The 21,917-nt window shown below is 42.2% G+C and overlaps 1 protein-coding gene across 1 annotated transcript in view; it reads left to right on the top strand.

Moving 5' to 3' along the window:
• The first annotated feature begins 5,928 nt into the window (after positions 1-5,928).
• The window catches only part of PKIG (cAMP-dependent protein kinase inhibitor gamma), a 96,246-nt gene continuing 80,257 nt past the window's right edge, over positions 5,929-21,917 (top strand). Inside the window, exon 1 of the mRNA XM_080813908.1 lies at positions 5,929-5,992. The gene's annotated coding sequence lies outside the window, so the exon portion shown is untranslated. The remainder of the gene's footprint in view (positions 5,993-21,917) is intronic.

The following is a 21,917-nucleotide window of genomic DNA, read 5'->3' as shown; positions in this document are numbered from 1 at the left end:
AGGGGAAAGCGATCCAGAGCTGCAGGAGCTGTGAAGGCTTTATTCCTTCACCTCACCTGTATTCCCTTGGCAGCCGGCTATGTGTCGACATCTGACGTACAGAAGTGCTCAGGAGTTTACGGCCTACTTGAAAAAAGAGTCTGACACTGAACACACATGCACCACGACACATTGTGATGAGTACCAGGAAGTAGTATGAGGGACCACCCTTTCAATAAAAGTTTATTTAATGCTTACTGTGTGAGGGGAAGGTAATGTAGCTGGGGGGGCGGGGGGCAATCCCGGAGGGGTGGGTTTTTTTTTTTTTTAAGATTTTATATCATTTATTTGATAGAGACGTGAGAGAGAGAACACAAGCAGGGCGAGTGGGAGAGGGAGAAGCAGGGAGCCGGATGCGGGGCTCGATCCCAGGACTCTGGGATCATGACCTGTGGGGAAGGCAGATGCTTAAGGACTGAGCCATCCAGGCGCCCCGGTGGAGGGGTGTTCTGGGAATTTATATTTAGCCTGAGAACCAAAAGATGAGTCCAAGCTAATGTGGGAAGGATGGGCGTTGTTTCTGAAAATGAGGGGTATACATGCCACTGGGGGTACACGAAAGGGCCTCGGGGTACATGAACACATTAGGTAGCACTCAAGGGCAGAGTCAGGAAGTCCTGTTTCAAACCAAAGAGAGTTTGAGACTAGGACTTAACATATTTCTAACATTTGCTTATCTCCATTTTTGACAGAGCGAAGGCTTCATTTTCCAAATCTCTCCAAAAGGTAAGCCCATCCACAGTTAAATAGCATTTTTTGTTTTGTGGTTTGTGTGTGTACTTGCAGAAATTCTTTGATTTCTCCCAAGAAGTGTTACCGAACCCCAGATTGGCTGCCCCTCGCTCCAAAGGCCCATACTCAAGAGAGTTTTGCTTGGAAAGGAGTAAGAGCTTTATTCAGGAGTCTGGCTACCTGGAGAGAAGGCACAGTCTTGTCCAAAGGCCAATTCCGAGGTTTCTGCCTGGCCCAGGGACTTATAAAAGGGTTTAGGGCAGTTAATCAATAAAGGGAGTGCAGTGGCCCCAATATTTCTCGATTACGTGCAGACTTGATGGTGCCGGGTTACAAACGTTATCGCAGTGCTGGGAGGTTGTGCAAGGGGGGTCTGGTTCCTTAGTTCCCAGGGTTTGTGCAAGAGGGTCTGGTTTCTGTTTTGTGAGTGAGGTGCAGATGTACTCTGTTCTTCATAGGAAAGAATGCACGATCTACAGATACACAAAAAAAGGGTTAGTTAATCAGTCATTCAGGCTTAGACTGTGTGCTGAAGTTTATTTAGATTACTGGGGTGGTTGGAGGGGCGGAGGCAGCTTCAGCAATGCTGGTCTTTCATTTAAGAAGTGATGGAAATTAAATTTGTAAATTTAAGTAAAAAATGAGCCTCTACTTAAAGAAAAAGTTTTGAGATATATACATCAAAGTGCAGGTGGTATGCAGCTATGGCAACAATGATAAGAGTGTGATACAGATGACTAAGAAGGGAACATTTACCTGGGAATATAAGAACCTGTAGAGTTTGGAATCCTGGAATATTTAGGTTGGAAGAAGCCTTAGTAATATATTTGAATCTGTTTTTTTACAGAAATGGAAAAGGCTCAAAGTGCAATGGTTCACCCCAGGCCACAGAAAAGGCTGTTGGCAGAGGAAGGAGAATTAGTCAAGCTTTCCTAATTCCCCCCTGAGCCCTTCACCTCACTACCCCCTCCCCCAAACCCTACCACCAATACCTGCTCAAGTCAGGCTGCTTTGCAGTTACAGAAAGTAACCCTTCCAGGTAACTGTGGAGGCCAAGAAAATTAAGGCCATCCCACCTCAAGTTTAGCTGATGTGGAAAACAGAGGCAGAAGAAAATCATTAAAATTCCTTACCTACTGACAAGCCCTTGAAACAGACAGAGTGGCTCTCCCCTGGGGACTCAACTGCCCTCACCTTGAGGTTTTGCTACGGACAATCTTAGCCTGACCGACCCTCTACTCCGACAGGTCCGACCAGGATCCGGTAAGTCTACTTTAGGAAACTTTATCTCTAAACCTCCAAGATAGTGTCAGCAATCATTCCCAAGCATATGGCTCACTGATACATATTTAAAGGGTCTCACAAGAAGATTTTCACTACTGGTAATAAATAACCTTTCTCCCAACAATAGCTAGCCCCTCAAGGTCCTGGAGACCTTGCTTCCAAAAATCCTTGGAGACTTACATCATCCATAATCCCCTTTGTCCTCACCCACCACCGAATCCACCTCTACTCTGCCTTTAAAAACTCTGACTGTAATCTGGTTCGGGGTCCAAGTCCCTACTCCGCTGTGCCGGTTATACTTGGGCCCAAGCTTAAGCCTGTCAAATAAACCCTCGTGTGATTGCCTCGGTGCTTGGCTCCTTGGTGGTCTCTCAGACGCGAAATCTCAGGCATAACATTAACCCTTAAAATCCTTACGTCTTCCTGTTTGGATACTGCTGGACTGGGCTGAAGAAACCTAAGACTGATAGAGTCCACGATCAAATCCCATCAGGAACATACCTGTATGCAAAAAAGAATCAGATTTATTTAGCTTGTTCGCAAGAGCAAGGGAGAATTCACGTTAGAGGATACATGAGGTATCTTCCTAAAAGGGAATTGGGAAGAGCTTATTGTAGGATTTGGGTTTGTGTCGGGTGTCTGTAAGGAGGGTTTAAGCAAGAGGGGAACAGTTTTGAATTGGATACAGTCAAAAAGCAGGAGCAATTCAATGGGTAGGGATCTTACTGTTTTACCCAGGAGCTGGGAGGATTGAAGTGAGGCCAGAGTTAAGATTGAGAAGGAAGCAGGACACTCTCATGTTAGAAGAGGAGGATGTTGTCATTATTTGTGGTTCCACAGTGGCCTTGTCCTTGCCTTGTTCCAACATACTGGCCTTGCCTGATACTTGTTTATATTCTGTGAGCACTGTTTACGTTCAGTGAGGAATATTAGGTCTAGCTGGCAGCAGAAGTTTCATTTTCTGGAGGTGCCTGGGTGGCTCAGTGGGTTAAAGCCTCTGCTTTCGGCTCAGGTCATGATCCCAGGGTCCTGGGATCAAGCCATGCATCCGTCGCTCTGCTCGGCAGGGAGCCTGCTACCCTTCCCCCTCTCTGCCTGCCTCTCTGCCTACTTGTGATCTGTGTGTGTCAAATAAATAAATAAAATCTTTAAAAAAAAAAAAAGAAAAATTTCATTTTCTGGTCTGCACCATTCTGTCAGTGGGACCCTGTCCATCTCTCGGTGTTTCTGACCCTAAGTTGCTGAGTGTTCCTCCTCTAGGTGACGAAAGTGGGGAAAGTGGATCACCTCCAACTTCCCCTGTCATGCAGGAACTGCATTTCCTCTAGGGTGTGAAGCTCACTGTCAACCAAGGCAGCCCCTCCTATCTTTGCATGTTGATTGTCAAAATTAGGTTTTTTCCCTCTAAGGGGAAAATTTTTCCTCTACCCTCTAGCTTCAGAGATGGGGCTGAGTAGGCCTGGAGGCTTTTATCCTGACAAAGGATGATAAATTTTAAATTTGTAGAGAAGTGATAAGACAATGAAAACGAGTTTAGGGTGTTAGGGAAGCGGATTGTAGGAAGGTAAATACACCCAAGAAACTAATAGAAGATAAGGATTGTTTTAGTACTACTCTGGATTGTTATGTAGATTCCTCTCACTGATAAAAGTCGACAGTTGGTTATCTCCTGTGATTAAATTCTGCTTTTCCTGGTGAAGAGCACCGGAGCTACACCTTCGTATATAGGAATTTATAGGAGTGAGGGCGAGAACTTTCCTGTGTCTACTTCGCAAATGCTTTTAGCTCAAAATAATCTTAATGCTAAAGTGGCGTATTCTGATTTGTTACATTCATATATATTGTTTGAAAAGATAATACATGTACTTGGATTTTAGAACTACTGCACAAAAGAACATACAGTGAAAATGTTTTATCTTATCCTCTCATCTCCCAGATCTCTTTCCAAAGTTCATATATGCCTATGCCAGTCTTGTATGTATTATGTCATTCCCTTTTTACATGTGGTAGCATTCTAACCACATAGTGGTGCATGATTGCTTTTTTTCACTTAACTTTTTTCATTTATTCAATAAATATTTATCATGCTCTTACTACGTGCCAGGCAGTTCCCAGTGATGAGAAAGCAGCAGGGAACAAAACAAAATGCCTGCCCTTAGAAGAGCTTCCAGTGTAATGAGAAGAGACAAGTAATAAACAAATACAAAATGTCAGATACTGACAAGAGCTGTGAAGAAAAATGGGAAAAGAGGCGAGGAGAACACAGAGTTGGGGGGGGGCAGCTTAAACAGAGTAGTCAGGGCAGGTGTGTTTGAAGACCTGATACTTGAACAGGGATACTAAAGAAATGGGAACGCGAGCTGCAGCATTATCTGGAGGAAGAGTGGTCCTAACACGGAACAGCAAGAGGAAAAGCCATGAAGCAGAAGCACGTGTTAAGTAACAAAATTCAACCAAAGTACATATGAAGATCTAATTGGCTTTATTAAGAGATTCATCAATCCAGGAGCACCCATCTAGCAAGTAGAGAGGCACTCCCAAGGAGTTAAACAACATGGAAACTTTTATGGAAGGAGAGTGAGAGGGAGAATGTCATTAGGAAAAGAAAAGGATTGTTCTAGGCAAGGCCACTTTCTAAGGGAAAAAGCCTGTTGTCTTATGCACATTACCTTGTCCTTCTTTGGGGGATGGAGAGGGCGCAGGTGGCAGACCCTACCGTGAGGATTGAAAAATTCCTGGCTGACTGGTTAAGACTCTATCTCTGGGGGAGGTTGAAACTGCAATTAGATTACGTATTGAGCACCATTTGGGAATTCTAAATGACACCATTTTGGGCCTGTGTAGTGTGTGTGTGTGTGTGTGTAAACACGTACTTTACCTAAAAACAAGGCCAGTGTGTGGCTGGAGCATGAACAAGAGGGAGAATGATGACAGATGAAGCTGAACGTGGTTACTACTCTGGATTTTATTCTGAATGTGACACAGGGATAAGTGTTGAAAGGTTTTGAGCAGGGGAAGGACATGATCATGCCCATATTTTAAAAAGGACATTTTGGCTGCAAGGTGGAAAACAGACTGGGGGCAGGGTTGGGTAAGGTTGGAAGTAAGAGTAGAAGCAAAGACAAGACTAGTCAGACAACTCATGTAAGCTTAGCTTCAAGATGAGTCTTTATCGAAACTATAGCCACATCTGTACCTACTTCGTTCCGTCTCTCTTAATTCCTGCTGTGAATGAATGACTTCATTTTATGGGAGCAATGGATATCCTTTGTGCTCACCTTCCAGTATATCTGCAGGATTATTTCAAGAGGTATAATTGCTGGTCAGGAGCTAAAGTAAACTTGCCACATTGAAATGAGATCTGATGATCTAATTCTCACCTTGAGCCCCAAGAAACAAGTTTATTCATTCTTTGCCACACGACCCCGTCTGAGATGAAAGGGAAATGCATCTGTCACTCCTCCCACATCAGTTTTCTCGACTTTAAATAGTCCCAGGCTAACAAGCTTCTGCCTATGCCCCTGTTCTCTTCTCGAACGGTTCCGTATCTGGTTACAGAGAGAGAAACAGAGGCAAAGGCAGGCTCCGAGGTACAAGTCCCCACCCCTCTCCCGCCCTACTGTCCCGGTTTCCCTCAGCATTCCTTTCCTTTCCCCTTCTCCCGGGGCCAAGATCCAGGCTGCCAAACCCCACCTTCGTCCCTCGCGGCTCAGGACCCCAACTTCCCCCTCCTTTTCCCTTCTGCCGCCGCTCGGAGGCGGCGGAACGGGACGCGAACCCTCCCGGTCCCTTCCGAGCCGCCGTAGCGCCCGCCGCGGGAGTTCGGCAGCTCCGGTCGCCAAGGCAACGCGCTCCGCTGCGCGCTGCGGGCGCCAAGCAGCCCGGGGGAGGCGCTGCGGGCCGGCGGCCCGGGCTCGGCGAGGCGGTGGAACTGCAGGTGAGCAGGGCCGAGCGGGCAGTCGCGACCCAAACGCGCCGCCCCGGCGTCGACTCGTCGCCGCAGGCCGGGGCTGGGGCGTGGGGAACCCCCGGGAGGGAGGCTGCGGCCAGAGCTTTATCCCCTCCGCCGCGCCCGGGCGGCGCCCCCTCCTGCTCTTTAACCCCTCTTGGCGCTGGCTTGGTGTGCGCTTTAGGCTGTTTGCTTATTTTGGGCCCATTGCATGGCTTTACCTGAAAGTTTCTTTAAAAAAAAAAAAAAAAAAAGGAAAGCCCCCCCCCCCCACCTTGTTAGGGGCTCGGGGAATAACTCAAAACCGCAGAAAATGTGTGTCCGTGCGACTCTCCTGGGACCAGAGAGGATTGACTTCATTGTGCATCAGTTTTCCCATCTGCTAAATGGGCATGATAATGGTTGTCTTATAAGGCAAATTATATTTAAAACCCTTGCAGGTAAGTCCTCCGTATCTTGGAGCTTTTATCATGACTACTACTACAAGGAAGTCCATCATTGAGCATGTATTGTATGGCAGGGCCTGGGGTGATCGCCAGGGGTAAAGTGAGTGAGACATCTTGTCCTCAGGAAGCTCCACAGTTTCACAGTAGAAATAAGAATTCATTGCGATTTGAGCCATGGTTGTGGACATACAGGGGACTGAACGCTTAGAGAAGGCATTTTACCTAGATTTCAGGGACTGAAGCTAGGGAGGGTGGTCAAAGGGAGACTCTTCCAAAAAGATGACTTCTCAAAATGAGACATGAAGGCTGGTGGTGTATTGGCCAGGTGAGGCTGGTGAAATGCACAGTGTTCTAGGCAGAGAGAGCCTTATGTGCAAAGCCCAAGGGATAGAGTGCAGGCTTATTGGGCCTCTGCAAGGATTTCATAGGCTGGGTAGAGACTGATTCCAAGAAGCTGAAGTGGTCTGGCTAGACTATGTTTCAGAGAGAAGTAGGTGCCCCTTCTGAAAGACTTTCCTTGTATCTCCTTTTAAGTTTTGAAGAGTTTGGATTTTAGCTTGGGGGCATTGGGGAGTCATCATAGGATTTTAGGCAGGCAGTGCGTGTATATTGCATGTGTTTGATCAGAGGTATGGTTTCCAAAGATCAGGGTTCCAGGGGTTTTTTGTTGTTGTTCTCTCGTGGTCTTCATTCCTCCAATCTGTTTTTCACACTGCAGCCATTCATTTAAGGCGATTCAAAAAAATATTTCTTAAAATATTTATTTATTTACTGAGCGTCTGCTATGTGCCAGGCATTGTGGGAGCAGTAAGGACTCAGATCCTTGCCTCTCCTGGCGTGCATTCCAAACACGTTCCAAGGTATGTTCATGGGGTACAGATATGAATCTGGTACAGCTGGAACTTAATATTGGAAGAGATTTTAAAAAAGAGAAAAGAAGAAGAAAAAAAGAAAGGCCTAGATTATTCAAGGCCACTGTGTTGCACACTCTTGGAAGAAGAATTCACTTAGATTATACTCAGAAGGAATGACCAGAAGAGTAGAAGGAAAACTAGGAGAATGCAGTGAGGAAAGCTGAAGCAAGAGGTTAATTTTGCTGGATGCTGCTTAGGTTTCAAGTAAAAGAAGTTAAACATTAAAATGTGTCTTTCGGGTAAATGAATATGGAGGTCACTGGGGACCTAATTGAGCAGATTTGGTGAAATGGTGGGGGTGGAATCTAGAATATCGGCAGCTCCCAAAGGTTCAGTGTAATATATCAGTGGGATGAGGAGAGAGTGGGATGTGAGAAAGTAAAGACAAAGTGTAGGCAGCTCGCAGGAGTTTGACTGTGAAGGGAGAGGGAGAAGGCTGGAGAGCCACTGGAATAAGGTGGAGTCTTTTAAGCACGAGAGAGACGTGAGCAGATTTAAAGGCTGATGGCAAAGAGCCAATAGTGAGAGGAAAGGCTGAGAAAATCCAGATGAAATGGGCAAATCGATGGCAGTCCTTTCCTGAGGAGGAAAGAGTGGGTGATGTCCACAGCCCAGATCCTTCACGAGGAGCCTGACGGCTTCTCCAGAAACAAGGCAGTTGCCGACAAGGAGTGCATCAGTGTAATCCAGCAACAAAAAATAAATAAAAGGTGTAAGTAAGTGTGGAGGGAAAGTTACATTTTCATTATCGTCAGATATTAGACACTTACTGAACTAATATGCGTTAAGCGCTTTTCATGTACTTGTCTCCTTTAATAATATGATCTTGACAACAATCCTGTGAGATAACCTCTAATAGGATTCCCAGTCTATGGGTGAGAAAATTGAGGTGTAAAATGCTTACTCCGGGGGCGTCTGGGTGGCTCAGTCATTAAGCGTCTGCCTTTGGCTCAGGTCAGGAGCCCAGGAGGATTGAGCCCCGCATCGGGCTCCCTGCTTCTCCCTCTCCCACTCCCCCTGCTTGTGTTCCCTCTCTTGCTGTCTCTCTGTCAATTAAATAAATAAATGAAATCTTAAAAAAAAAAAAATGCTTACTCCAGACCATATAGGATTTGAATCCAGGTCTGCCTCCTGAGCCCAGAGCTTTTACTCTTAATCACTGTGTGGACAGTATATTGTCTACCTATGATCTGCTGAGAAGATTCAAGAGAATTAAGTTAAAAATAATTAGGTATAATAAGGTTAAGTAAACAAGCAAGTAGAACGTAGACAAAAAGCAATAGCTTTGTAGAATAGTAATAGTAATAGTCACAAAATGTAACTGTAGGAGACATGGGAATAACAACATGAAAAATAAATACCTGGGAACAGACTTTCAAATAAATGTGCCCATACTAGCTACACAGAGAACAAGAGTGGCTCGAGGGGAGGACACTGGATACAGATGGGTGTTTGGTTAAGGAAGAGGTATTTTTGTTTGGGAAACTCAGGGTATTGATACCAGAAACAGGGCACATTAAAAAAAAACCCAGGGACGCCTGGGTGGCTTAGTTGGTTAAGCCGCTGCCTTCGGCTCGGGTCATGATCCCAGCGTCCCGGATGGAGTCCCACATCGGGTTCCTTGCTCCGCGGGGAGCCTGCTTCTCCCTCTGCCTCTCTGTCTGCCTGTGCTCACTCTCTCTCTCTCTCTCTGACAAATAAATAAATAAAAAATCTTAAAAAAAAAACCCAAAAAACAAAAAACAACAAAAAAAGTCTATCATAAGACATAATGAGAAAATATGCAAGATGTTGACTATAATGTTTTTATTATATGAAAAGCTGCAAACAGACTGGTTAAATTATGGTGCAATCATATGATATATACTATCAGCCATTTAAACAGAATGAGGTGGGAGCTATATACATGAGAAAGATGTCTACATCTTATGGTTTGATGTGAAAGGCTCATTATGGTACAGTGTGTTCTCATTTTCGTTTTTTTTAAATGTACACATACACATTTATAGGAAAAATATGTAGAAAGGTTAGTTCTTTAAAAATTTTTTTTTAATTTTTTATTGTGGTAAAATACCCATAACATAAAATTTACCATCTTAAACATTTTTAAGTGTTCAGTTCAGTACTGTTAAGGATATTCTCATTGTTGTGCAACAGATCTCCAGAATTCTTTCTTCTTGTAAAACTGAAACTCTGTATCCATTGAATTTCTCATTTTCCCCTCTGTCCCCCCAAGCCCTGACAGCCATCCTTCCACTTTCTGTTTCTATGAATTTGACTACTGAAGATACTTTATAGAATGGGATCATACAATGTTTTTTTGAAACTGACTTATTTCACTTAGCACAATGTTCTCAAAGTTCATCTGTGTTGTAGCCCGTGTCAGATTTTGCCCCTTTTTAAGGCTGAATAATAATTTATTGTAGGTATATATACATGTTGTATATATATTGTATGTATAAACATTTTGTTTTTCCATTCCACAGATGGGCACTTGGGCTTTTTTCCACCTTTTGGCTGTTGTCAGTAATGGTGCTTTAAACAGGAGTGTACTAGAAAGAGAAGTTCTGTATGTCTGTGTCAGGAGATCATGGGAAGACTTTTATTCCTTTCCTTATTGCCTTATTTTTCTTTTTTTATGAGCATGAATTGCTTTTGTAATCAGAAAAAGCAATAAGGATATGTCCTGATTGGGGAGGTGGGGGAGTAAAAAAAAAATAAGGCGGTGGGGGGGCGTCCTTGATCGTGAACAGTGGAAGCAGGAATGGAATGGAGAGGGCAGATTTGAGAGACATTTCAAGAGAATTAACTAGAAAGTATAGGAGAGGAGAGTGGAAGACTTCCCATGCCAGTGGTAAGAAAGGACATCAGTCTTGGAGGGGCTTAGACTAAAGGGAAAAGGGAGGATGTCAGGCTGGAGAGGCACCTGAGCCTTTGTTTAGGAATTTGGACATTTTCCTGAAAGCAGAGGGAAGCCATTGAAAGGAAGGGAAATGACTTAATCAGAGCTGAGTTGTAGAAAGATCACCCTGATTCCCTCCAACCCATTCTGCAGGCTGAAGCCAGATAGTGCCAAGTTTCCCTTTGTGTTACTTAGGCTTGGGCCTCTGCTAATTTCCTTTTATTTAAGATGAAGCATTGGTGCTGAAAGATATATATCTACTCTCCTAAAAGCACCTGGAATATTTTAAACAAAGTGCTGTGTAGATTACATTTATTTCTAATTGTGTTCTGTTTTATCTCAACGACACAGTCTCCTGTAAATTTACTTTCTACCTTTAGCAGAGGAAGTATGAATAATTGGGGAAGTAAACAAGAAATGAAAACAACTTGTTAGAGAACTTTGATATATTGCTAATAAGTTTTGACTCTCCTTTTGGGAGAAAAGGGCCAGTGTTCAGCAAACACTGTCATATTAAGGAGATAGAACAAGACAAAAATTCTGGAAAATTCTAAGACTCAGCCAATTACCTATTTCTACTCTGACAAAACTGTTATCAGTAAGAGCTGGATTTTCAAAAGAGGTGAACCCATGATCTCATTTCTTTCCTCCTAACAATTGTGTGAGGCAAGGATTATCATCCCATTTTCAGATGAGAAAATTGAAGATCAGAGGATTCAAGAGACCTCCAAAGTCCTACATCTACTAAACCCTGGAGTTTGAATCCAGGTTTTATTTTCTTTATATATTATAGTTTCTTTCTTTCTTTCTTTCTTTTTTTTTTTTTAAGATTTTATTTATTTATTTGGCAGAGAGAGATCACAAGTAGGCAGAGAGGCACGCAGGGGTGGGGGGGAAGCAGGCTCCCTGCTGAGCAGAGAGCCCCTGATCCTGGCTGGATCCCAGGACCCTGAGATCATGACCTGAGCTAAAGGCAGAGGCATTAACCCACTGAGCCACCCAGGCACCCTTATAGTTTCTTAATATGGAAAATTTTAAACATTTACAAAAGTACAAAGAATAGTTAATAAATACCAATATACTTATACCCAGTAGTTCTCAACATATGGTTAGTTTTATTTCATCTATAATGCCCACCTGCTCCCTCCCTTGGATTTTTTTTGCACCGATTATTTTAAGGCAAATCTTAGCCGATAGGTCATTTTTATATGTAAATGCCTCAATATGCGTCTAAGAGAGAAAGGACTTTTCCTCCCCTCCTTTTTTCTCTATCATCACAATACCACTATCACACATGAAAAATGAACAGTAGTAATTCCTAAAAAATAATATTTATTTGGTAGTCAGTTTCTTCAACTATCTCATAAATGTCGTTTTACAACTGGCTTATTTAAATTTGGATCCTAACAAGGTCCACCTATTACATCTAGTTGGTTGTCTCTTAAGTCTTTTAATTTATAGCAATTTCTCCTCTGTTTTCCTCCTTGCCTGTTATTTGTTGAAAAAAACAGATTATTTGTCCTGTACAACTTCTCACATTCTGGATTTGCCTGATCGCATCCCTTTAATGTGTCCTCCCTTCCCTTTATTTTTGTGGCCGTTAAACTTTATGGGTGGTGCTTTGTATCTCATCAGCAGGCAGTAAAGTCTAGTTTTCTCATTGGATGTGATTTTAAGATTGATTGGGGGTTCAGGTATTGTTAGCATGGTCCACCCGTTTTAAGTCTCTCATCAGTCTTTTACAGAATGGTTTTAGCGTCTATTAATGGTAATTGTCCGGATCTATTATTTCTTTAGGGGTTGAAAAATGAATCTAGGTTTTCTGATGCCAAGTCATATACTCTGGTAAATCCCACTGTGTCCTTATTAGAGGAATGTTTTGCACACTGTCCCGTATTCGCTGCTCTGATAGGTGGAGAAGAATCCCTCAATTAATAATTCATCTTAATGTATTTTGTTAACAAATAGAGCCCATATGCTGTGTCCAGTACTGGTTGCTTACAACATTGCATTCCTAGGTTGGTGTTACATGTTGGCAAAACCACATGGTGGAAAGGCTGCCTATACCAGTGACTTTTAAACTACACATTGTTACACATTAGTATTGTAAAGAATTATTTGGGGGGAGATGTTCCAGCATTTTTTTTTTTTTAATGAAAAACCATACTAGAAAGAACAACAACAACAAAAAATTCAGAGTGCATCTTATATAGTAAGAGTAATCTTTGGTTTGTAAAATTTTTTCAGCTCTTTTTAGGTATGTCTGAGCCATGGTATAGAATGTATTTCCTATTGAGGTCTTGGTCAAAACCACATTGTTCGAGTGTTCAGATGACCGCCCTGAGACATGGCAAGTTTCTCAGTCAAGGATTCAATTATGTTCCAGCATACTGCTTATGAAATAGTACAGTATATTGATTGATTTTAGAATTTCCTCTGAAGGTTTTTTTGGGTGACTGCCAGTTCACCAAAATTATATTACCCCAGTGACCTATCCTCTAGTATTCAAGCTGAAGAAATGTGAACTCTTCAGGGATATATATATATATATTTTTTAATATATTCTCCTCTATCCTCGAGGGTAATGTTGCTTCCAGTCAGCCCTGGCATCCTTAAAAGTCGTGCTGGAGGGGGAACCTGCTGTCTCAGTCAGTGGAGCTTGGGACTCTTAATCAACAGGTTGTAAGTTCCAGCCCCATGTTGGGGTTGATACCACTTAATACTAAAATCTTAAAAAAAAAAAAATCATGCTGAAGCCTCAGCTGCATGAGTTGGTTGGAAAGGGTGAAGACACCAGGACTGGGCAGGTGGAGAAACTGACAAGCCCTTTGACTGGCTTCTGAGGCATGGGGGTGGGGTAAGGCAGCCAGATCTCCCGTGCACATGATGGAAACAAAGATAGCCCTAATACTATTCAGACTTTGACTGGAATTGGCTTAGGACATGGGCAGATGGGATATTTAGTGACAGTGTGATACGGGATTAGGAAATGCAGATGTTGGACTAGAGTATACAGCTAACATCTTAAAGGTGTGGAGACTGAGGTTCAGAGAGTAAGTTGCTCTGAATCAGCCCTAAGTGGGAGAAATAAATTTCAGGGGTTTACCAGATCCTGGAAATATTCTGAATAAATGTGGATGCTGAGTGAGTTCCTTAATAATAGTACCCACTGAACGGAATTGTTATAAAGATTGAATATGTAGTTAAAGCACTGAGCACAGTAAGTATTAAAAGCACTTAGCACAGCCTTCCTGTGAGAACCACTCGGTAAATATTATCTGTTATTATTTCCTTTTTAAAATAATGAACCCATTTTACTTTGTCTATTTTTAACCTCTCCTTATTCCAGAAATGATTAAAGCTGTATTACAAGGATTCTTTTGTTATTATTGAGATATAATTGATGTATATCGTTGTACTTGTTCTAGGAAAGCAACATAATGATTTGATTAATATATGAAATGATTACCACAGTAAATTTAGTGAGCATCCATCAACACACATAGTTACAGATTTTTGTTTTATTTGTTTTTCTTGTGATGAGAATTTTTAAGATTTAGTCTCTTAGCAACTTTCAGGTACGAGATCATGTGGTATTTGTTTTCCTCTGGCTTCTTTCACTTACCATTATGCCCTCAGGGTTCATCTATGTTGTTGCAAATGACAGCATTGTCTTCTTTTTTGAGGCTGAATAATACTGCATTGAGTATATGCACCACATTTTCTTTATTCCTTTTTTTTTTTTTTTAAGATTTTATTTATTTATTTGAGAGAGTGAGGGAATGAGTGAGCAGGAGAGCATGGACGTGGGGAGGAGCAGAGGGAGAGGGAAAAGCAGATTCCCAGGACTTCAAGATCATGACCTGAGCAGAAGGCAGACGCTTAACCGGCTAAGCCACCCAGGCGCCCCTTCTTTATCTAGTCTTCTGTCAGTGGACACTTAGGTTGTTTCTATGTCTTGGATATTGTAAATAATGCTGCAGTGAAAATGGAAGGTGCAGATATCTTTTCAAAATAGAGATTTCATTTCCTTCAGATCAGTACTCAAAAGTGGAATTCTTGGATCATATGGTAGTTCTATTTTTAATTTTTTGAGAAACTTCCATAGTGTTTCCATAGTGGCTGTACCAATTTACATTCCCACCAACAGTGTAAAGGGTTTCCTTTTCTCCTTATTTTTGCCAGGACTTATTATCTGTTGTCTTCTTGAGAAAAGCCGTCCCAGTAGGTATGAGGTGATACCTCATTGTGGTTTTGATTTGCATTTCTGTGGTGATTAGTGATGCTCAGTACATTTTCAGGTAGCTTTTGGCCATTTGTAAATGTCTTCTTTGGAAAAAAGTCCATTCAGATCCTCTGCCTACTTTTTAATTGGATTGTTTGCATTTTTTTCCTATTCAGTTGTGTGAGTTATTTGTGTATTTTGGATATTAACCCTTTATCAGATATATGATTTGCAAATACTTTCTCCTATTCTGTAGTTGCCTTTTAGTTTTGTTGATGGTTTCCTTTGCTGTGTAGAAGCTTTTTAGTTTGATATAGTCCCCCATGTTTATTTTTGCTTTTGTTCCCTTTGTTTTTGGTGTCACATCTAAAAAAAATCATTGCCAAAGACCAACACTAAAGAGCTCACCTATGTTCTAGGAGTTTTCTGGTTTTAGGTCTTATGTTCAAATCTTTATTCCATTTTGAGTTGATCCTTGTGTATGGTTTAAGTGGCCCAGTTTTATTCTTTTGTCTGTGGCTGCCCAGTTTTCCCAACACCATTTATTAAAGAAACCATCCTTTTCCTCATTGTATATTCTTAGCTCCTTGTCACAAACTAATTGATATATGTATGGGTTTATTTCTGGGCTCTCTATTCTCCTTTCGATCTGTGTGTCTGTTATTTCCGAAATATTATCTCACAATGTAAAATGGATAAGCCTCTTGCTACCGCCTACTTGGTTTCATTTTTTCAGCGGCTGCCTTTGCTTCTATATGGACTGCTGACACGCCCTTCTAATTGCGAAAATGATGAGCACTCTCCTTTGGCTGGGGACAACTAATGGCTACAAGATATTGGAGAGGAACTGGCACCTAGTTGGGATGACTCTGAAAGTGGTAGAATTTGGGGAGGTAGGCAGGTGATCAGCAACTTTTGTACAAAAAATGGAGCAAAATATATTGCACCTAAAGCCATTTTTTGTTTTTAATTTTTATTTTTATCAAAGTAATAATAAAGACTTCTGTGCTGTAACATTCTGTTTGGGGATTTCAGATGAGGTGTTTTGTTTTGTTTTTGTTTTTTAATTTTATTTATTTGTGTGTGTGAGAGAGAGAGTGAGAGAGAGTGAGCGAGAAAGAGCACAAGCCATCGGGGAGAGGGAGAAACAGACTCCCCATTGAGCAGGGAGCCCAATGCGGGCTGGAACCCAGGACCCCTGTGATCATGACCTGAGCTGAAGGCAGATGCTTAACCAACTGAGCCACCCAGGCACCCCAGTTGCTTGGAAAATGAGAGTATCATACACATGTCATTTAAAAATAAAACTCCTGGGCACCTGGGTGGCTCAGTGGGTTAAAGCCTCTGCCTTCGGCTCAGGTCATGGTCCCAGGGTCTTGGGATCAAGCCCCACATCGGGCTCTCTGCTCAGCAGGGAGCCTGCTTCCCTTCCTCTCTCTGCCTGCCTCTCTGCCTACTTATGATGTCAAATAAATAAATAAAATCTTTAAAAAAATTTTTTTTGAAAAAAAATATAACTCCTAAGTTTTCATAAACAATATGATAACATTAGTTGTACATGAGGCCAATTTGGGTAGGTTTTTAAAAAATTTATTTATTAGAGAGAGACCCTGCTCACTCTCTCTCTCTAATAAAATCTTTAAAGAGAGAGAGAGAGAGAGAGAAGGAGAGAGCACACATGGGGGAGCAAAGGGAGAGGGAGAGAGAATCTTAAGAGATTCTGTGCTGAGTGCTGAGCCCCATGTGGGGCTCAGTCTCACAGACCTGAGATCGTGACCTGAGCTGAAACCAAGAGTTGGATGCATAACCGACTACACCACCCAGGTGCCCCTGGTGGGTGTGTTTTATTTTGTTTCGTTTTGTTTTGTTTGAGGGATTGTCTGTGGCCAATGTACTTTTTGAATATTTGTACCAAAGCTTAGCATTTTACTGCTTTCTGTTTGTATTTTACTGCCTAAGAAAAGAAATACTATATGTGTTATCTTAAGTCTGTTTATCTGTATAAGCCTATATACCTATTTCCTTGCTTAAAACTTGACGCATTAGATCTTTTCAACTTGGGTTATTTTCTTATGGATAATCTATTAAAGCTAAAGACACCATGATTGAAAGTCACTGAAACTTAATTAAAATAATATTTCCAGGGAGAATCCAATAAGTGGCGTAGGTTTCTTGTGGCTTCAGAGTCACTGTTCTCTCCCAGTCAGCATTTGGGAAATGCTAGTGCTTATAGGAATGCAGAGTTATATAGTGGGAAGAACAACAACTTGGGTTTCAGGCAGATCAGGCAAAATCTTTGAGTCTTGGTTCCCTTATCAGTGAAATGTCTTATGAGATCCTTCGAGAATTAACCATTACATAAAACCTGGCCACTAGAAGGGGCTTAATAAATATGAGTTATCTTCAATTCTGCCATTCCCATGTCCACAAACCTACTTAATGTGTGCTTCTGCGAATCACCAAAAGGAAACTTGAAACAGAGAAAAGTTGGTGGTCTCATCCTACTTTCAACATTAGTCAAACATATGTAATTATGTTGCTTTTTGTGTGTGTGCAGGGTTTCACATTCAGTGGTTCTTAATGATCTCTGCATGTTACATGTGGTCCATATGGCCATATTTTCCAAACCAAAAAATTGGTTTGATGAGTATAGTATACTCACAGGATCAAGAGAACAGCATCCTTTTTTTTTTTTTTTAAGATTTTTTAAAGTAATTTTTATACCCAACATGGGCCTTGAACTCACAACCCCGAGATCAAGAGTCGTGTACTCTACCAACTGACCCAACCAGGCCCCTAGAGAACAGCATATTTTAAAATAGTACAGTCTTGGGGAAATCCTAGATGTGCTTTTATGTATCCTGAGGCAGCAGTACAAAGTCATGGTGAAGAGGCCTTGGAATCCTTTGGACATGACTTCCAATCCTAGCCTAGGCACTTTCTACTTTCCTACACGAGTTCCTTTGCCTTTCTGAGCTTCAGCATTTCCTCATTTGTAAATGGATAGAACAAGAGTTTCTTGTCTCATAAGGACTGCATGAGATAAACGGCCCAGCACAAAGCCTGGCAAGTAGTAAGTAGTTGACAAATAAATGTTAACTATTGTCCTTATCATGAGGCCTTTGAAACAGGTGCATTAATTTAGTACCTTTTTTGCAAAAGCCTGTAGAAGAACAAAAACTTACCATATAATAACTTCTTTATTAGGCCTGCTATGGAAAAGGCGCAGAAATATTTTGAAGACCCAGTGGCTAACTTGGCAGGCCCTTGGGGAAGACCTGACCTTCTCACAGTATTCGAATAACTCTAAGTACCTATTCTATTGCCTCTAAGATGATCTCTTCAGAGTATGGATATTTTTTGGTTCATATAAGTTGTATTTGTTCCAGAGAAGGACAGACTCCAGCATGAACTTAACCCACTGCCAGGGTTCTTTCCCTTGAGATTGTCTTGACTGTGCCCTCCTCAGGTCATTGGCTCTATCCTCAGACCAGCAGCAAAATAGCTGTGGCAGTTCTGGGCCCCAGGTCCATGTATGAACCCACCAAAGGAACTGAAAATTCTTTCTTCCTCTGTTCTCCTAAGTGAGACTTTTTCTCAGAAGTTCCCAGAATACTAATCCTAGAATCTCACTGGCCTGCATTGGCTCATGGGCCCATTCTTGAACCAAGTCCTGTCACCAGGGCAATGCAATGCCTTTGGGCTTAGGCTTGGTTCTTAAACAAGTTATTTACAAGGGGGATGGAATTATCTTTAGGCCAGTCAGGAACAGAACTGTGTTGCTATTAGGATGTTTCTCTGTGAGCATGAGGAATGGCCTCTGAGAATGGTTAGTTAGGAATTATTGTTGGCTGCTGCTAACAGCGCTTTAAATAAGACAAATTATTTTTCTTTCAAAAAACATTAGTCCAGAGTAGGCAGTCTGTTGCTGGCATGGCGGTTCCACAGTGCCATCAGGCCGTCTATACCTCTCTTTCTTTCTGCTTTACCATCTGTATCACGTGGTGGTCACTCTCATGGTCACCTTGTGGTCACCAGTGGGTTTCTGGCTCTAACCAAACAGTCTTTCCTCAAAGCAGAAAGTAGAAAGGAGAAGCCAAAGGACGTGTGTTAAAGTAGTGGAAGTCCCAACCAGCACATTCAGTTTGCATCTTAATTGTCCTTTCTTACAGGCGAGGGGTGCTGGTGAATGTAGTTTCTCAGCTGGACCCATGGCTGTTTCCAGCCACCTAGGAATTTTGTTGCTGTGGAAGAAAGGGAAATGGCCGTTGGCCTGACAACGTGCAGTGCCTATCACAGAAGGCAGCCAGCAATCTCTACTATACCTTTCATTTGGAGGAGACCACAGTTGTTGTTGTTGTTTTTAAGATTTTATTTATTTATTTGAGAGTGAGAGCGAGAGCAAGAGAGAGAGAGCACATGCGTGCTCAGGAGCAGGGGGAGGGGCAAAGGAAGAGGGAGAAGCAGACTCTCCACTGAGCAGGGAGCCTGATGCATGCGGGACTGGATCCTGAGATCATGACCTGAGCCCAAGGCAGACATCACCCACCGCTACACCCAGGCATCCCGGAAACCACAGTTTTGTATATATTTACTGTCTATTTATGACTTTTTAATCAAATAATGAGATCATATTCTACATGTGTTATAATTCATGTTTTCCATTTAACAGCATCTTGAGTATCTTTTCACGTCAGTTAATAAACAATAGAAGCTTCTTCATCTCCACTTAACAGATGCTAGATTAACAGATCCTCTTCATTTTTTCACTATAAAATGTAGTGTTTAATTCCCATGGTCCTTTGAATGTTCTTGGCAGGTAAACAACTCTGTACTATGCTGTCCGATACAATAACCACTAGGCAAATGTGGCTGTTTAAATTTTAGTTAATTTAAATTACATTAAAAATTCAGTTTCTCTCTCTCAGGAGTCACGTGTGAGTAGCGATTACTGTATTGAACAGCCCAGGTCCAGAACATTTCCATCATTGCAGAAACTTCTGTTGGACAGCCCCGCTCCATAGCACCAGCACACTGCAGCTCTCGCCTGTGTGGGTTTAGGGAATTTGAGTGTAGGGATTCAGGTCACCAAGTTGGTGACTTGTGCCTCTGTTTGAATTCCCACTCTGCCGTTTACTAGTTGTGTGACTTCAGGTAACTTCCTTAGCTTCAGTGTGCCTCAGTCCCCTTATTTGTGAAGCGATGGTCACAGTGGTACCTAGACTGTGAGGGGTAAATAAGGATTCAGTGTATGCAGAGTGTTTAGAACAGTGCCTGGCACGTAGTAAAGAACTGTTAAGTATTTGTTGCAATAATGTGATGATGGTGGTGATGGTGATGGTGGTGGTGGTGGTATTATTGGTGGTGGTGGTGGTGGTGGTGGTGATGGTGGTGGTGATGGTGGTGGTGTTGTTGTTGTTGTTGGTGGTGGTGGTGGTGATGGTGGTGGTGGTGGTGGTGTTGGTGGTGCTATTGGTAGTGGTGGTGGTAGTGGTGATGGTGGTGATGGTGGTGGTGGTGGTGGTGGTGCTATGGTATTGGTGGTGGTGGTGGTGGTGGTGGTGATGGTGATGGTGATCGTGGTGGTGGTGGTGATGGTGGTGATGACCAGTTAGAGTCAGCTAGCTTTGATCCCAGATCTGTTCGTGCTGGTTTTACTTGCTCTTGTAATTGTGGAATAACTAAGTGTTATGTTGGCTAATGAGATTTGAAAACATAAAGGGAAAAAATGACACTGTTTTTATGAAAAATAGGTTTATTATGTCTGAAAGACCTGATAAAGGTAAAGGATGAAAAGAAAGTTCTGGTGAAATTAGAGAGAGGTACAAGTGACCTCTAAAGAGGTTGAGGAAAACAGTTCATCAAAAGGTAGGATTTGGCCTTCACACTACTTCCCCGTGGGTGTGGTTCATGCAGGAACTTTAATTCCTAGAACTAGAATTTATTTTCAAAGAAAAAGCCTTCAAAAAGAAAAGAAAAAGCCTTGGCCCCTTATCAAGTATTAGGCAAAGGAACATATATTTTTTAATGATTCCTCTCTTTAAGTGACTGTTTCTGTTTTTGTTTTTTTTAATGAATTTTACCATGATTAGTCCTGATCCCATCAGGGAAGAGTGTTGGTTTTCTTTTTCCTCCCCCCGCCTTTTCTTTTTTAAATTGTTTTATAGGGATTAGTGTGCACAAGTTGAAATGAGACCAAACCCTGTTATTGGGCATTTACATTGTTGATCACTTTTTAGTGTTACAGTTGCTGCTCTGGTGAGCCTCTTTACAGATAAATCTTCTCCAGTATGTTTTGATCTCAGCAGTTCACAAGAATCCTGCCCTTTTCATTGAGAGGCCCAGATTTTAGTCTGGAAATGATTAGAATACCATAGAAGAGGGCATGGTGGACATTCCAGCCCTAACGTTGCTTTTGAATTTAGCACCATTTCTTCTTGTGGGCCATTCACTGATTGTAGGTAATGTTTAATGTTCAGTACACCAAAAAGTTTGGACTGTCCCAGAAAGTTCAGCGTAATGGAATATGTCCTGATGTGGCTTTGTTTGAACTTTGTTTGAACTTTGCTTTTTATAGCATTTCTCATAAATAGCCCTCCTCTGTAATTATTTTTGCATTTGTGTTGTATTTGCTACTAACCTCTAAACTTGTTAAGGACAGGAGTCCTTCCTTGGGCCTTTCTGTATCCTAACATAGTGGGCCCCCACTTTGTGTTCATGAAAAGAATGGATGCATCAATGTCCCTTTCTTCTATTATGACATAGCCATCTTCCATGACGCTGCCTTCGAATTCCTTGTTAGTGGAAGCCAGTCTTCTAGGCTCTTTAGTAGGTCAGATTCCATGTTAGAGCAAATCGTGTTAAATGTTTGTAAGGTGGTTTTAAAACATAAACAAGGGTAGAATAGTATAAAAAGAAACCCCCATTACCTGTCATCTAGCTTCAGTACTTATCAACATTTTAGAATCAGTTGGTTTTTTTTAAAGATTTTATTTATTTGACAGAGAGAGATCACAAGTAGGCAGAGAGGTAGACAGAGAGAGAGGAAGGGAAGCAGGCTCCCCGCTGAGCAGAGAGCCCGATGCAGGGCTCGATGCAGGGCTCGATGCAGGGCTCGATCCCAGGACCCTGAGATCATGACCTGAGCCGAAGGCAGAGGCTTTAACCCACTGAGCCACCCAGGCGCCCCTTAGAATCAGTTTTGATTTGATAGAGAGAACATGAGGATTCTGGAGTGCTCCTTTTGATTTATGGGGAAAGAAGCCGGGCAAGTATGGTGGGCAGGGTGGAAAAAAAAGGTGGTGATGGGCCAGGACAAACCTTCCTACCTCCCTCCTAGAATTGTTGCGAGGGTTATGTGAGTGAGGTCACATGTGAATAGTGCAAAGAACGGGGCCCAGCACAAGGTGAGTACAACTTGGCACTG

This window comes from Martes martes (assembly GCF_963455335.1).
Source record: "Martes martes genome assembly, chromosome: 9".
Taxonomy (NCBI): domain Eukaryota; kingdom Metazoa; phylum Chordata; class Mammalia; order Carnivora; family Mustelidae; genus Martes; species Martes martes.
Note: the sequence above shows the minus strand (reverse complement) of the source record. Positions and strands in the feature narration are given on the sequence as shown.